Source organism: Eptesicus fuscus, chromosome 17, assembly GCF_027574615.1.
Source record: "Eptesicus fuscus isolate TK198812 chromosome 17, DD_ASM_mEF_20220401, whole genome shotgun sequence".
Taxonomy (NCBI): Eukaryota; Metazoa; Chordata; class Mammalia; order Chiroptera; family Vespertilionidae; genus Eptesicus; species Eptesicus fuscus.
Window position 1 is genome coordinate 44591033 of NC_072489.1, and position 15538 is coordinate 44606570.

General features: G+C 38.6%; 1 protein-coding gene and 1 pseudogene across 2 annotated transcripts in view; one reads left to right on the forward strand and one right to left on the reverse strand.

Moving 5' to 3' along the window:
* The window catches only part of CNNM2 (cyclin and CBS domain divalent metal cation transport mediator 2), a 105293-nt gene that overhangs the window by 10829 nt on the left and 78926 nt on the right, over positions 1–15538 (forward strand). The gene's annotated exons all lie outside the window — the stretch shown is intronic.
* LOC129151995 (ubiquitin-conjugating enzyme E2 variant 2-like) lies at positions 1598–2497 on the reverse strand (annotated as a pseudogene).

Here is a 15538-nt window from a genome sequence, read left to right on the forward strand (position 1 = left end):
TCTGGGCTTTGGCTCCTCTGATCTGGGTTGTCACTTTGGGGCTAGGCTCCACCCCTCGGGACTAGGTTTGGCTGTTGGGTTCTGGATTCAGCTCTTTGGGGCTAGGCTCCCCCCCCCCCCCCAAAAAAAAAAAAAAAGTGCAAATTTTGTAACTTGAACCACTGATTTAGATATTTAAATGAAATTCATTATATTTAGATGAAATTCATCCTGTTTTCTTAGGAAATATGAAATATTTTGTCATAATATAGCCATGCTGTCATTTGTGGCATTTTATTTCCCTCATCAGAAAGAATCCTGGCCCTAGCTGGTTTGGCTCAGTGGATAGAGTCGGCCTGTGGACTGAAGGGTCTCGGGTTCGATTGCGGTCAAGGGCACTTACCCAGGTTGCCAGCTTGATCCCCAGTAGGGGGCGTGCGGGAGGCAGCTGATCAATGATTCGCATTGTTGATATTTCTATCTCTTCCTCTCCCTTCCTCTCTTAAATCAATAAGAATATATTTTAAAAAGTAAGAAAGATTCCTTAGTGTTTAGGGCAGGCGTCCTCAAACTATGGCCTGCGGGCCACATGCGGGTGTTTTTGCTATTTTGTTTTTTTACTTCAAAATAAGACATGTGCAGTGTGCATAGGAATTTGTTCATAGTTTTTTTTAAACTATAGTCCGGCCCTCCAACGGTCTGCGGGACAGTGAACTGGCCCCCTGTTTAAAAAGTTTGAGGACCCCTGGTTTAGGGTGAAATAGGAATAGCGTTTTAAAGCCCATAAAAATGCGTGTGTGCGCACATGTGTGTGTATAACAGCTTGGTAAAATTAATTTTGTATGTGAAAAAAAAGGAATTCAGGTTTTTGAGTTGCGTTTGTTTTTAAAACACGTTATTAGGTGGCAAAATGCTAATTTGTTTACATTTGTACCTGGACTGCCTGGAATGGAGCTGTTTGATCCTTACTGATTGTCTTTATTAAATAAAAGATTGGCAAAGTAGTTGAGTTTCAACTAGATTTGTGCTTTTAGCATAAAGCTGTACTCCCAAGATACCTCTTATTCAGACTCTGGAAACTGATGCTTCCTTTTTATCTATAGAAACCATCACTGTAAACCATCAATGGTGATTATTAAGAGGAGACGAAAGAATGTTCTGGAACCACCCATGCTTGAAGCTCAGTAGTTTCCAGACTACCTAATACCTTTTGCTAAAATAAAATAAAAAACAAACATTTATCTTTGATGAGGATCAGGTATTTGTTTTTATTACATTTCTATAAAACTGGATATCTATTATACATCATTTCAGATAAAAAGATATGATTTTATTTTTTTCCCACAGAATGTTTACAGAAACTTTATATTTATTTATAGGATAAGTTAGCTGTCATTTAGGCATCTCTCCTAAAGTCTGTTTTTATTTTTATTTATTTTTTATTTTTTTGAGAACACGATCCACATTTTATTTACATTTTAAGACTAACTTTAATCTCAAAAATCACATATCCATTCACCTATTTCCTTTTCGCTGATTTCACTTCAACTTAAATGCATGGTTTGTCAAACAAAGACTGTAAACAAATATTTACCATGTCTTTTACACACAGAAAAGCTTTTAACAGAAATTCATTGACCTTCCCCGTGACTTTTTTTTATTATAAATACAGATATGAAAACAATCCTGAACATATTTTTTATACTACTGGTAGTCAGCACCCACACCACTTCAAAAATTAAAACAATTTGAGACAATATGCATTGTACCTGCTACTTTAGACAATTTAAATTGAAGCTCTTTCACTAAGCAAGATGGATAAAGCATGCCATTTCTCTTTCCTTCTTGGGATTTTTTACTTTTTAGTAAAAATCACCATACTTTCATCTTGTAAACCTGAATTCTGTTTTGAATACTCCAGGTTTATGTTTAAATGACAGTGCCTTAAAAAAATTGTGCTGCATTTTTTCTCCTGTTACCTGAAAACATAATGTGTATACATATATTAAATATATTCTTACAAATGTCCAGGTTATATTTACCAGCTGGCATTCTTTTACTTAATGTGTGGGTATTCTGCATTGTGATATTTAATCAAGACATTAACATGAGTAGAAGATTGTTGATTTAAGACAAGTTTGATATCCACTAAAATTAATTGTTGTATGTTTGTCCTTCTGGTGGCTGTGGAAGCTTCATATTTTCTTTGGACATCATTAGACGTCTTAGTTCTTGAAGTACAACTTTAATGCTATATGAATTTTGCCATTTTGCTAATACTGGTATGCTCCATGCATCTACCATTCCACTGGAATTATTTATTCCATTCATATTAATTTTGGTTACAAATCTAACTGATGGAGGAGCTTCTGGGTATTTAGGTCCACATTCTACTTTCAGGCTATATATTGTTTTCATAATTTGTCATCACCTACTCCTTTTTGTCCTTCTTCAAGTTCTTCCAACAAGCGAAAATTATGAGGAACTTTAACTCCTGTGGAGACCGCCATCTTCTTCTGCACCCCGACGCAACCCAAGTCTGTTTTTAAAGGATATAAAATAATAACATTAGATTTTGCCCCTATTTCTTTATCTAACTTCCCAAGAAAACTAAGCATATTAGGAAGAGAAATTGATGTTTGCTTTAATTACAAACAATATTGCTCTTAAATTGTCCCATGCATATTAGTCAAATGAATTTATTTATTCAGTTTCTTGATATCTAAAGCAGTATAAAAATTTTGGCATGGTTACTCTCCAGTGAAGCTTATCAGTTGACACAGAATTTCCAGCCAGCGTTTAAACATAAGCCTCTTAAACATGAGTGGATAGCTAATATCTCTGGGTGTCGTTTTGTTTTAATTTATTATTATTTATTGGATGTTTGAAAAGAGCCTCTAATAGTCTCATAGTGAGACTAAAACAGAAAAAGAACCTTAATTGACTTAAGCTGGTTTAGCTCACATTAGCTAAAATCCAGCAGTTACTACCAGTTACTACTTTCTCTGTGACCTCTCAAGGCCACTTACCAAACCAGCTGTTAGCAGCAAATGTGAAGATTTGCTGCCTCTTTATACATGGTATCGATGGAATCGTTCCTGTACTCATTTAACCCATAAGGTTGTTGAGGCTCCCACCTAGGTTGAATGTTGTAAATATTTCCTTAAGGCTTACTTAGCCTCACGTGCAGTTCAGAGGCTAATGTAGGTATTTCTGGTCGAGTTTTTTTTGTGTTAGGGCAGTGGTCGGCAAACTGCGGCTCTCGAGCCACATGCAGCTCACGAGCCGTGGTTTGCCGCTCTGATGACTAATGAGTTTGCCGACCACTGTGTTAGGGAATCTCTATTTTTCCTTTCTCAGTTTATTACAAGATTTCTTAAGGAATAGGTAGTTACTACTCCCTTTTTCTTGCCCTGGCATCGTCTGTTATCCTCTACAACCTGGCTTCATACTTGTCACAACCAGTGACTTCCACTCTTGCCAAATCCACATCTGGGTGGTTATCCTTCCTAGCTTCCTCGCCTCTTTTGCTGCTTTTGGCACTAAGGCGAGAATCCCTCTTCTTTCTAGCGTGGTTCTTACCCTGTGGTACAGCATGGTCTTGATTTTCTTATTTCTCTGACTTCTTTTCAATTTTAGGTTCCAGGTTTCTTCTTTCCATTTCAAATTAAGCATTCCCCAACAATTTTTCTTCATCTCTCCCTTCCATGGTCTTTTCCCATCTTTAGAAAACCTTTCCTTACTTATCTTTAATTCCTAAGCATTTACTAAACATCATATAATGAACTGTGTGGGATGCAAAGATGAATTAGCTATATTTCCTGCTCTCAAGTAACTTGCAGTGCTTATGAATTTATATTCTTTTTCATCCTGTATTTTATTATCAAATTTACTCGACATATTTTGAAAATGCCTCTTATACATTTTTATTTTCTCTCCATTCCCACTTCTACTACTCCAGCTACTACTCCCTTTTATTTGTGCCTTGTTCAGTGCCTACTATGTTTTAGGTGCTCCAAAAATCATTTTGAATAAATGAATGAATTAATTTATCTATTTTGATTGTTATAAAACTTCCAAGATGGTTCTCTTATTTTGTCTATTTCATCAAGTGTACCTCTGCAAAGTTGACCTTCCTTAAAAATAACTTTCATCTTAACAGTTTATCAAAAAACCTTCTATAATTAAAATAAGATACTGTTTGCTATGTACTGAACTGTGTCCCCCACCAAATTCATATGTTGAGCCATAACCCCAATGTGATAGTATTTGGAGATGGGGCCTTTGGGAGGCAATTAGGGTCAGATGAGGTCATGAGGGTGGGGCCCTCATGTTGGAGATGAATAGCTTTATCAGAAGAGTAAGAGAGAGAGAGAGAGAGAGATCACCCTCTCGGCCATGTGATGAAACAGTGAGAAAGCAGCCATTTTCAAGCCAGGAAGAGGGCTCTCACCAGGAACTGACTTAGCTAGCACCTTGATCTTGGACTTCCCAGCTTCCAGAACAGTGAGAAATAAATGTCTGTTGTTAACCATCCATCTATGATGTTTTGTTATAGCAGTCCAAACCCACTAATACATTGTCTTTTTAGCTATCAAAATAGCCAGGATAGAAAAAATGATCAAAGCAATATGAATAACTTCTAGATGTCTGCTGTACAACATTGTACACTTAAAAATTTAAGAGGGTAGATCTCATGTTAGTCTTACCATCATAAAATTAAAATAAAAAGAAAAGAAGAAATGATAATGTCCAACTTCAAGGCCCATGAGATGTGAACTCCTTCTCAGATTGCCTCTCCTACTAATCCCGACCCCTCTCCCCCCCAACTCTCCTCACTTGAGTCACACTGGCCTTCTGGCTGTTTCTTGAGCACTGCAGACACTCGACGCATGTTCCTGCTTTAGGGCATTTGTAGTTGCTGTTCCCTCTCTCTGGAATGTCCTTTGCCCAGGTAGTTTTATGACTTTCTCCCTTCCTCCATATCTTTACTCAGATTTCACCAGGTCAGGGAGGTTGTCTATAGCCTTCCTTTCTAAAATGTCAGCCCATCCCTTATAATATTTATCTGCTCCCTCCTCCCCCCCTTTTTTTTTTAAAATCTCCTTTACCATATACTATATTATATCTTTTGCTTACTTAATTTTTTAAAAAAAATTTTTGGCCTGCCTTTCCGACCAGAACATATGCTTCACGAAGGCAGGGACTTTTGTCTGTCTTGTTCCCTTCTGTCTTCCCAGGGCCATGAGAGGGCCTGGCACATAGGTGCTCAATAAATACTATTGAATGATTGAGAGTGTGGTGTGTGACAGATACTCTTTACAATATTGATGGTTGTGTTAATTGGTATAATCTGGCAATATGCTTAAGAACCTTATGCTTAACCCCCCCCCCCCAAAAAAAAAAAAAAAAACACACCCACAACATTATGCTTTTTGAATATCCTTTCACTTATTAGCTCCACTTCCAGAAATCTGATATCAGGAATTAATCAGAAATGCATGTAAAACTTAAAACACAGAGATACTCATCTCAATATATTGAAAAAAAGTAACTTTTATATTTTAAAAGTTGTGATAAATACACATAACATAAAATTCCCTCTTAACCATTCTTAAGTGTGCAGTTCAGTAGTGTTAAGTACATTCATATTGTGGTACAAACCAATCTTTAGAACACTTTTCATCTTGCAAAACTGAAGCTCTTTACAAATTTTAACAACTCCCCATTCATTCCCTCCTTCCCCCAGGCCCTGGCAACCACCATTCTACTTTGTCTCTGAATTTGACTACATTAGGTACCTCATATGAGTGGAATCATACAATATTTGTCTTTTGTGAAGGCGCATTTCACTTAATGCCCTCAAGGTTCATCCATGTTGTAGCATGTGTTAGAATTTTCTTCCTTTTTAAGGCTGAATAATATATATATATATATATATATATATATATATATATATATCCTATATAATAAAAGGCCAACATGCAAATCGACTGAATGGTGGAATGACCAGTCACTATGATGCGCACTGACCCCCAGGGGGCAGATGCTCAATGCAGGAGCTGCCCCCTGGTGATCAGTGCCCTCCCACGGGGAGCACCGCTCAACCAGAAGCCCTGAGCCGGGCTCATGACTGGCGAGCATAGCGGTGGTGGTGGGAGCCTCTCTGGCCTCCGTGGCAGTCGGACATCCCCAAGGGCTCCCGACTGCAAAAGGGAGCAAGCTGGGCCGAGGGACCCCCCTGAGTGCATGAATTTCGTGCACCAGGCCTCTAGCATACATATATATATATATATATATATATATATATATACACACACACACACACATATATATATATATATACATATATATGTATATATGTATATACATATATATACATATGTGTGTGTGTGTGTGTGTGTGTGTGTGTGTGTGTATATATATATATATATATATATATATATATATATATATATATAAAAGCCTAATGGGCAAATCGATCGAATGGCAGAATGACTGGAGGAACGACTGGTCGCTATGAACTGACCACCAGGGGCAGACACTCAATGCAGGAGCTGCTCCCAGCCCACAGGCCCCAACCAGCGGCAGCGGCGGGGGGCAGGGCCGGCAAGCAGGTGGCACCAGGCCAGCCAAGGCAGGTGCCAGTGGGGGCCCCCGATAATCCTGCTGGTTGCACCGCAGAGTGGCCCTGATTGCCGGCCAGGCCTAGGGACCCTACCCGTGCACGAATTTCATGTACTGGGCCTCTAGTGTGGTGTGTGTGTGTGTGTGTGTGTGTGTATAAAATCTTTTTTTATCCATTCATCCATCGATGGACATGGGTTGCTTCCACCTTTTGACTGTTGTGAATAATGCAGCTATGAACATGGGTGTACAAATATATGTTCAAGTCCCTGTTTTCAGTTCTTTTGGATGTATATCCAGAACTGGAATTGCTGGATTATATGGTTATTCAATTTTTTATTTTTTGAAGAACTAAATATTTTTAAAAATAGCAAAAAAATTTAAACAATCTAATAATCCAGTGTGGAGGAATGGTTAAGCAAATCTGGGCAGGTATATAAAATACAACCATTTAGAATAACATTTATAGAGTTTTTAATAACATGGGAAAATTATTATTTTAAGTGGAAAGAGAAACATGGTTTCAACTATGTTTTTAAAACTACATAAAGGACTGTTAGGAAATATATCAAAATGTTAATAATAAAGATGGGTTGACTTTTATATTTATCTTATACTTTTCTGTATTTTCTAAATTAAGCAGGCATTACTTAGTTTAATGAAGGTTAAATCTTTTTTTTTTTTTAAATCAAGAATACTACATTGTAAAGTACCTTCCTTCCTTAATAATTAATGAGTTATCAATCTGAGGAATAGCATTTTGAGATTGTATATATATCCTGGACCCCCACAAACTTGTATCCAAAAGCTTTGGCATCATAAAAGTACTAGAGGCCCAGTGCATGAAATTCGTGCACGGGGGCGGTGGGGGTTGTTCCTCAGCCCGGCCTGCACCCTCTCCAATCTGGGACCCCTCGAAGGATGTCCTACTGCCGGTTTACAGGGATCGGGCCTAAACCGGCAGTCAGAAATCCCTCTCACAATCCGGGACTGCTGGCTCCAGCCGCTCACCTGCCTGCCTGCCTGCCTGATTGCCCCTAACCACTCTACCTGCTGGCCTGCTTGCCCCCAAATGCCCCCCCGCCAGCCTGATCACCTCCAACTGCCCCCCTGCTGGTCTGCTCACTATCACCTTCCCTCCCCACTGGCCTGCTCACCCCCAACTACCCCGCTGCTGGCCTGCTCACTCCAAACTGCCCCCCCCCGTCCTGATCACCTCCAACTGACCCCCACTGACGGCCTGCTCACCCCCAACTGGCCCCCCTGCTGGTCTGCTTACCCCCAATGGCCCCTGCTGTCCCATCCTGGCCTGATCACCCTCCAGTGACCCAAGGTCCCAGCCCCTCCTTTTTTTCTTTTTCTTTTTTTTTCAGCGCCTCCTTGAGCAGAGGCCAGGGCCAGCTGGAAGCAATATCTTGGATTTATTTATCTTCTATAATTGAAACTTTGTAGCCTTGAGTGGAGGTCAGGGCTGGCCAGGAAGCTTGGCTTCCTCCATCGCCGGTGGGCAACCCAAGCCTCCTGCTCTCTCCAGCTCCGTGGCTACTGCCATTTTTGTTGGGATTTATTTATCTTCTATCATTGAAACTTTGTAGCCTTGAGCGGAGGCCAGGGCCGGCCAGGGCGGGTGGAAAGCGTGGGTTCCTCCATTGCCAGGGCAACCCAAGCCTCCTGCTTGCTCCAGGTCCATGGCCGGTTGCCATCTTGGTTGGGTTAATTTGCATACTTGCTCCTGATTGGCTGGTGGGGGAGGCTTGGCGTAGCAGAGTGATGGTTAATTTGCATGTTTCTCTTTTATTAGTGTAGATCATTCTGCAAGGTCTCCCTTGCCCATCTTTATCCATAGTAATCTGTTCCTTCTTCCATTCTAGTGTGAAGATAGATGTTTGAGATAGGAAGAGATATAGTGAAAATAATTCAAACATCTTATTTTCTAGATGAGCGTTAAATGTAAGATCAGTTGTGTAGTTAGTGACACAGGACTAGAACCTGGGTTTCCTGGTTCTTAATCCAGTGCTCTTTCCAGCTGCTTCTTATTGACTCTGAACCAATAATACAAAACAAATATGTATTACCTCAAATAGAGTATAAATTGTTTGCCACTAGAAAGAAAGCACATATTAGTTTTTCTTTTCCATTTATTCCTTTATTTATCCAAAAGAGGCCAGTCAGCCCCTTCTGGCCCTTCCAAATCTTTCAAGTCCAGTCCTGCTAACGTAGAGCTCTGTGCTCTCACCTCTCAGTCTTCCTATGTGCTTTGGCTTGCTCCATTCTTTCTTTCCTTTTCTTTTTTATTTTTTTTATTTTATTTTTAAAAATTTAAATTTTTATTTATTATTTTGACAAATAAAAATTGTATGTTTAAGATATACAACTTGATGATTTGATATATGTATGCACTGTGAAATGATTACCACACTCAGATTAATTAACATTTCCATCACCTCCCATAGTTATCTTTTTTGTATATGTGCATGTTAAGAATACTTGCGATTTACTCTCTTAGCAAATTTCAGTATACAATACATTATTATTTACTAACTCATAGTCACCATGCTATACATTAGGTCTTCAGAACTTACTTATAACTGGAAGTTTGTATTCTTTGATCAACATCTTCCCTTTCCTCCCCTTCCCCTGCTCTGGTAACCACCATTTTACACTCTGTTACTATGGGTTCCACATTTTTTTTTCATTTTCTTTTAGATTCCACAAATAAGTGAATTCATGCAATCTTTGTCTCTCTGTGTCTGGCTTATTTCACTTACATGAACCTCTGGGTTCATCCACGTTGTTGCAAATGGCAGGGTTTCCTTATTTTTTAAGGCTAAATAATATTTTATTGTGTGTGTGTGTGTGTGTGTGTGTGTGTGTGTATAATATTTTCTTTATTCATTTGTTGATAGGCACTTAAATTGTTTCTATGTTTTGGCTACTGCGAAAAATGCTGCAATGAACATGGGAGTACAGATATATCTTCGACATAGTGATTTTGTTTCTTTTGGATATATACCCAGAAGTGAGATGGCTGGATCATATGCTATATTTTTAATTTTTTGAGGAACTTCAATATTGTTTTCCATAGTGGCTGCCCTAATTTGCATTCCCACTGACAGTGCAGAAGGGTTTTCTTTTCTCTACATCCTCACTAACACTTGTTATCTTTTGACTTTTTGATAATAGCTATTCTAACCGATGTGAGGTAATATCTCATTATGGTTTTCACTTGCATTTCCATGATGATTAATGATATGGAGCTTCTTTTCATATACCTGTTGGCCATTTTATGTCTTTGGAAAAGTGTCTATTCAGGTCATTTGCTCATTTTAAAAATAAAGTTATTTTTTTTTTTTTGCTATTGAGTTCTTTATACAGTATTTTGGATATTAATCCCTTATCAGATGAATGGTTTGCAAATATTTTTTTCTCGTTCTGTAGGTTGCCTTTTCATTTTGTTTGTTGTGCAGAAACTTTTTGATTTGATGTAATTCTTCTATTCTTATTATTTTATTTTTTGCTTTTGTTGCCTATACTTTGCGTGTCAATTCCAAAAAATAACTCCCAAGACCAATGTCATGGAGCCTTTCCCTTACTTCCCTTGTCCTTTAAAAAAAATGTTTTTATTGATTTGAGAGAGAGAGGCAGGGAAAGGGAGAGACACAGAAACATCAATGAGAGAGAAACATCAATATCTACATGGATAGGCTGCTTCCTGCATGCCCCCTACTGGGGATTGATCCTGTAACCTTTTGCATGGATAGACGCTCAACCACTGAGCCACACTGGCCTGGCATTCCTTTTTATTTTTTATTTCTATTTATGGTTGAAAGTATTACAGATGCCTCCCTATCCCCCTCTACCCCCACTGACCTCCTCCACCCTCCTCCCCGCCCCTCCTAGGCCTTCATCACACTATTGTCCATGGGTTATGCATTTATACCTTTTCCTTTTGAATGCTGCTGAGTTGAGTTGGGATCTGTAGAAGAGGTCTTTACCTACCTTCAGGCTGAGTTTAGGTGCCTTTTCATCCATCATATCACCATGGGAATCTTTTTCCATTTTGGTTATTTACAATTATATTCTCCTCTATTGGACTGTGAGCTCTTTGAGGTCAGGAATTTTGTTTAGTTCATCTCTAGGCTTGTACTTCGTCAGTGTTTTGCTTTATCACTGAAGCCATTTCCACTCTGTGGTCACTGATTGCTCTACCATAAAGACATAGTTTTGACTCAGACTTCCAAGTCCCTCTAGTTCTGACAGTTTCCATGAATATTTGATGTATAATGTGTAAGGCAGTGTAGAAAATAGAAAGCTATTTTATATGCTATGCAGGTCCTTAAGCAGCATAGCGGAAAAGTCCTGACTAGTTATAAAAAAGGAAGAGTTAATTGGTGCAGTAGGGAATATTATGGAGTGCTTTAGCAGTGAGAGGATGGTTTGTTCTTAGGACAGTCTCAAAGGAGGCCAAAGGCTGAGGGGAGGGTCAGAGCCTTTCAGTTGGAAGGAACAATTTTGGGAAAGGCATGGAATCAGAACAATTGAGCACTTGATTTGATTGGCTTTTTGGATTCTTTGCCTTATCTAAGTGCACACATAGGTTGTCTTTGTACATATTGATCGCTGTCCTGGTTTTTTCCATTTTGCCTTTAGGGATTCCTAGGGTACTTTGTTGTTGTTAATCCCCACCTGAGGATATTTTTTCCCATTGATTTTTTTAGAGAGAATGGGAAGGTGTGGGGCGGGGCGTGGGGGAGGGGGAGACAGAGAGAAACATCGATGTGAGAGATACACATTGGTTGGTTGTCTCCCACACAGGCCAGGGATTGAGCCTGCAAACAAGGTATGTGCCCTTGACCAGAATCGAACCCGTGACCCTTCAGTTCATGGACTGGCACTCTATCCACTGAGCCAAACTGGCTAGGGCCCCAGGGTACAATTATTGATACTAATTGAACATCTGTATTGTCAGAAAAGTCCCTTATTGGGAAAATGTCTACCGTGGAGGACTTTTTAAAGCACCTGTAGTAGCTGTTGTTTCAACCAAATTATTTTTTATATAAGGTCTGTTCTCCACTGTTTGTGCAACCCCTTTGAGCCCAGACTCTTTATCTTTACTCTTAGGTTAGATAGGTTAAGCATCAGGGGAAGTACATACATAATAGGAAACTGATGATGCATTATTGCTTCAATTCTGAATTTTTAGTTGTTTTCTGTAGCCTGAAAGAACTACTCAACTACTCTGATTTACATCAGGGATGGGACTTTAAGCACCAATGAGAAAGGAAGGGGTGGGGACTTCAACAGGGTACTTATTTTCCAGCTATTTACTTTTCAATAAGGAGAAAATTCTGCAACACGCTAACATAAGGTACCAACTTGAAGAAAACAATATTGTGAAAGAACTAAATACATGCATTTTTAATATATCAATGTCCATTAAAAATATACTTCTGCTTATATTTTGAATAACTATTTGCCAAATGCCAGAATTTTTTTTAAAGCCTCACCCCAGGATGTTTTTTAAATTGATTTTTAGCAAGAGAGGGAGGGAGGGAGGGAGGAAGAGAGAAGAGAGAGAGAGAGAGAGAGAGAGACATCGATGTGTGAGAGAAACTTCAATCACTTCAACTGGGGATTGAATCCACAACCTAGGTGCCCTGACTGGGGCAATGAACCCGCAACCTTCTGGTGTATGGGACGCTGCTCCATCCAGCTGAGCTACCCAGCCAGGGAAAATGCCAGAACATTTTGCTCACAGTAATTGTTGGTAGGATAGGAAGTGTGAACCATTAAGGACTTGATTATTTTCCTTATAAATACTGGCTTGCTTTGAACAAGTTTATAGTTACTAACCTCATTGCCATAAATTCCCCAGTTATATGTTTTGTAACCCCTTCTCTGGCATACATATTAATCGTTTTTTTACTGCTTCATAGGTGCTATAATCATTTTATAATTTCCGGGGTTTTAAAATAAACCTATAAAAGGTTCAGTTTTACATTTAATAGCCATGTTTCACAGTGTTCTAAAGCTATAAATAAGTTCAGGCAGGCAAATGCCTTTGATGTGGAATGCCTTTGTTTCTATGTTTTAGAAAAATGTATTAGTCTTCCAATGTTCCACATTGTGATGATTTTAGATGCTGGCTAGTATTTAAAAAATATTTGGAAATACTTATGAAGAAGAAATGTAGAAAAACACTGAAAAAAACTGGTCTCATAATTTTTTTTTATTGTTTAAAGTATTACATATGTCCCCCCCACCACTCCCACCCCCCAGGACAACCCCCTACTACCCCAGTGTCTGTATCCATTGGTTATGCTAATATGCATGCATACAAGTCCTTTGGTTTGTCTCTAACTCCCCCCACCTCCCCTGCCTTCTCTTTGAGGTTGGATGGTCTGTTCATTGTTACCTTGTCTCTGGATCTATTTTTGTTCGTCAGTTTATGTTGTTCATTATATCCCACATATGAGTGAGATCATGTGATATTTATCTTTCTCCGACTGGCTTATTTCGCTTAGCATAATGCTCTCCAGTTCCATCCATGCTGCTGCAAATGGTAAAAGTTCCTTCTTTTTTATAGCAGCGTAGTATTCCATTATGTAGATCAGCGGTCACCAACTGGTGGTCCATGGACCACTGGTGGTCCGTGAGGTCCAAAAGGTTGGCGACTGCTGGTGTAGATGTACCACAGTTTTCTAATCCACTCATCTGCTGGTGGGCACCTAGGCTGTTTCCAAATCTTAGCTATTGTATATTGTGCTGCTATGAACTTAGGGGTACATATATCCTTTCTGATTGGTGTTTCTGGTTTCTTGGGCTACATTCCTAGAAGTGGGATTACTGGGTCAAATGGGAGTTCCATTTTTAATTTTTTGAGGAAACTCCATACTGTTTTCCACAGTGGCTGCACCAGTCTGCATTCCCTCAGCAGTGCGAGAGGGTTCCTTTTTCTGCACATCCTCGCCAGCACTTGTCATTTGTTGATTTGTTGATGGTAGCCATTCTGACAGGTGTGAGATGGTACCTCATTGTAGTTTTGATTTGCATCTCTTGGGTGATTAGTGACTTTGAGCATGTTTTCATATGTCTCCTGGTCTTCTGTATGTTCTCTTTTGAAAAGTGTCTATTTAGGTCCTTTGCCCATTTTTTGATTGGATTGTTTATCTTCCTTTTGTTAAGTTGTATGAGTACCCTGTAAATTTTGGAGATTAAACCCTTATCGGAGATAGCATTGGCAAATATGTTCTCCCATGCAGTGGGCTTTCTTGTTGTTTTGTTGATGGTTTCTTATGCTGTGCAGAAGCTTTTTATTTTGATGTAGTCCCATTTGTTTATTTTCTCTTTAGTTTCCATTGCCCTAGGAGCTGTATCGTTAAAGATATTGCTACGACACATGTCTGGTATTTTGCTGCCTATGTAGTCTTCTCAGATTTTTATGGTTTCCTGTCTTATATTTAACCATTTTGAGTTTGTTTTTGTGTATGGTGTAAGTTGGTGATCTAGTTTCATTTTTTTTGCATGTATCTGACCAATTTTCCCAACACCATTTATTGAAGAGACTGTCTTGACTCCATTGTATGCTTTTGCCTCCTTTGTCAAATATTAATTGAGCATAATGGCTGGGGTCTATTTCTGGGTTCTCTGTTCTGTTCCATTGGTCTATATGTCTGTTCTTGTGCCAGTACCAGGCAGTTTTGAGGACTGTGGCATTGTAATATAGTTTGATATCTGGTATTGTGATCCCTCCAACTTTGTTCTTCTTTCTCAAAATTGCTGTGGCTATTTGGTGTCTTTTATTTTTTATTCCAGATGAATTTTTGGAGAGTTTGTTCTAGGTCTGTGAAATATGCCATTAGTATTTTAATGGGGATTGCATTGAATCTATAAATTGCTTTGGGTAGTATGGACAGTTTAATGATGTTGATTCTACCAATCCATGAACACGGTATGTTCTTCCATTTGTTTATGTCTTCCTCTATCTCTTTTTTCAATGTCCTGTAGTTTTTTGAGTACAGGTCTTTTACCTGCTTAGTTAAGTTAATTCCTAGGTATCTTAAATTTTTCCTGCAGTGGTAAATGGGAATTTTTTTTTTTAGTTTCTCTTTCTGTGGATTCATTATTGGTGTATAAAAAAGCCATAGATTTCTGGGTGTTAATTTTGTATCCTGCTACATTGCCTAATTCATTTAAGTCTAGTAGTATTTTGATGGAGTCTTTGGGGTTTTCTATGTACAATATCATGTCATCTACAAATAATGACAGTTTTACTTATTCTTTTCCAGTTTGGATGCCTTTTATTTCTCCTTCTTGTCTGATCACTATGACTAGCACTTTCAGTACTATGTTGAACAGGAGTGGTGAGAGTCATAATTTTCTCTTACCAGGTTTTAGAAGATCATTTTTTTAAATAAGATTAAAAATTTTTTAAAAATTGATTATAGAGGAAGGGGGGAGAGAGAGAGAGACAGAGAGAGAGAGAGAGAGAGAGAGAGAGAGAGAGATGTGGCCTGAACAGGAATCAAACCTGCCACCTTTTAGTGTGTGGGATAATGCTCCAACCAACTGAGCTACACTGGCCAGGCCGAAGATCATTTTTCTTTTGAGACATACTGTAGTTTTTACTTTTTTTTTTAATTCTAAAGAAAGAGCTTTATTAAAATTGAGCAAATTATCAGCCATACTCTAATACATTGTACCCTTATGTTAATGTTCTTTTGTGGTTATGGAAAAACACAACTCCATAAAGAATAAGAGCAATGCAGTTGTATTTATATTATTCCTATGCTGTGCACATGCTAATCCAACATTGTACGAGAGGTATCAACAATGACAAATCAAGTTTAAGCAGGTTATTTCAATTGGGAAATTTGATAGCTTACCAAAATTAATAAATTGTAATCCACCGATTCATAGTTTTACAACATAT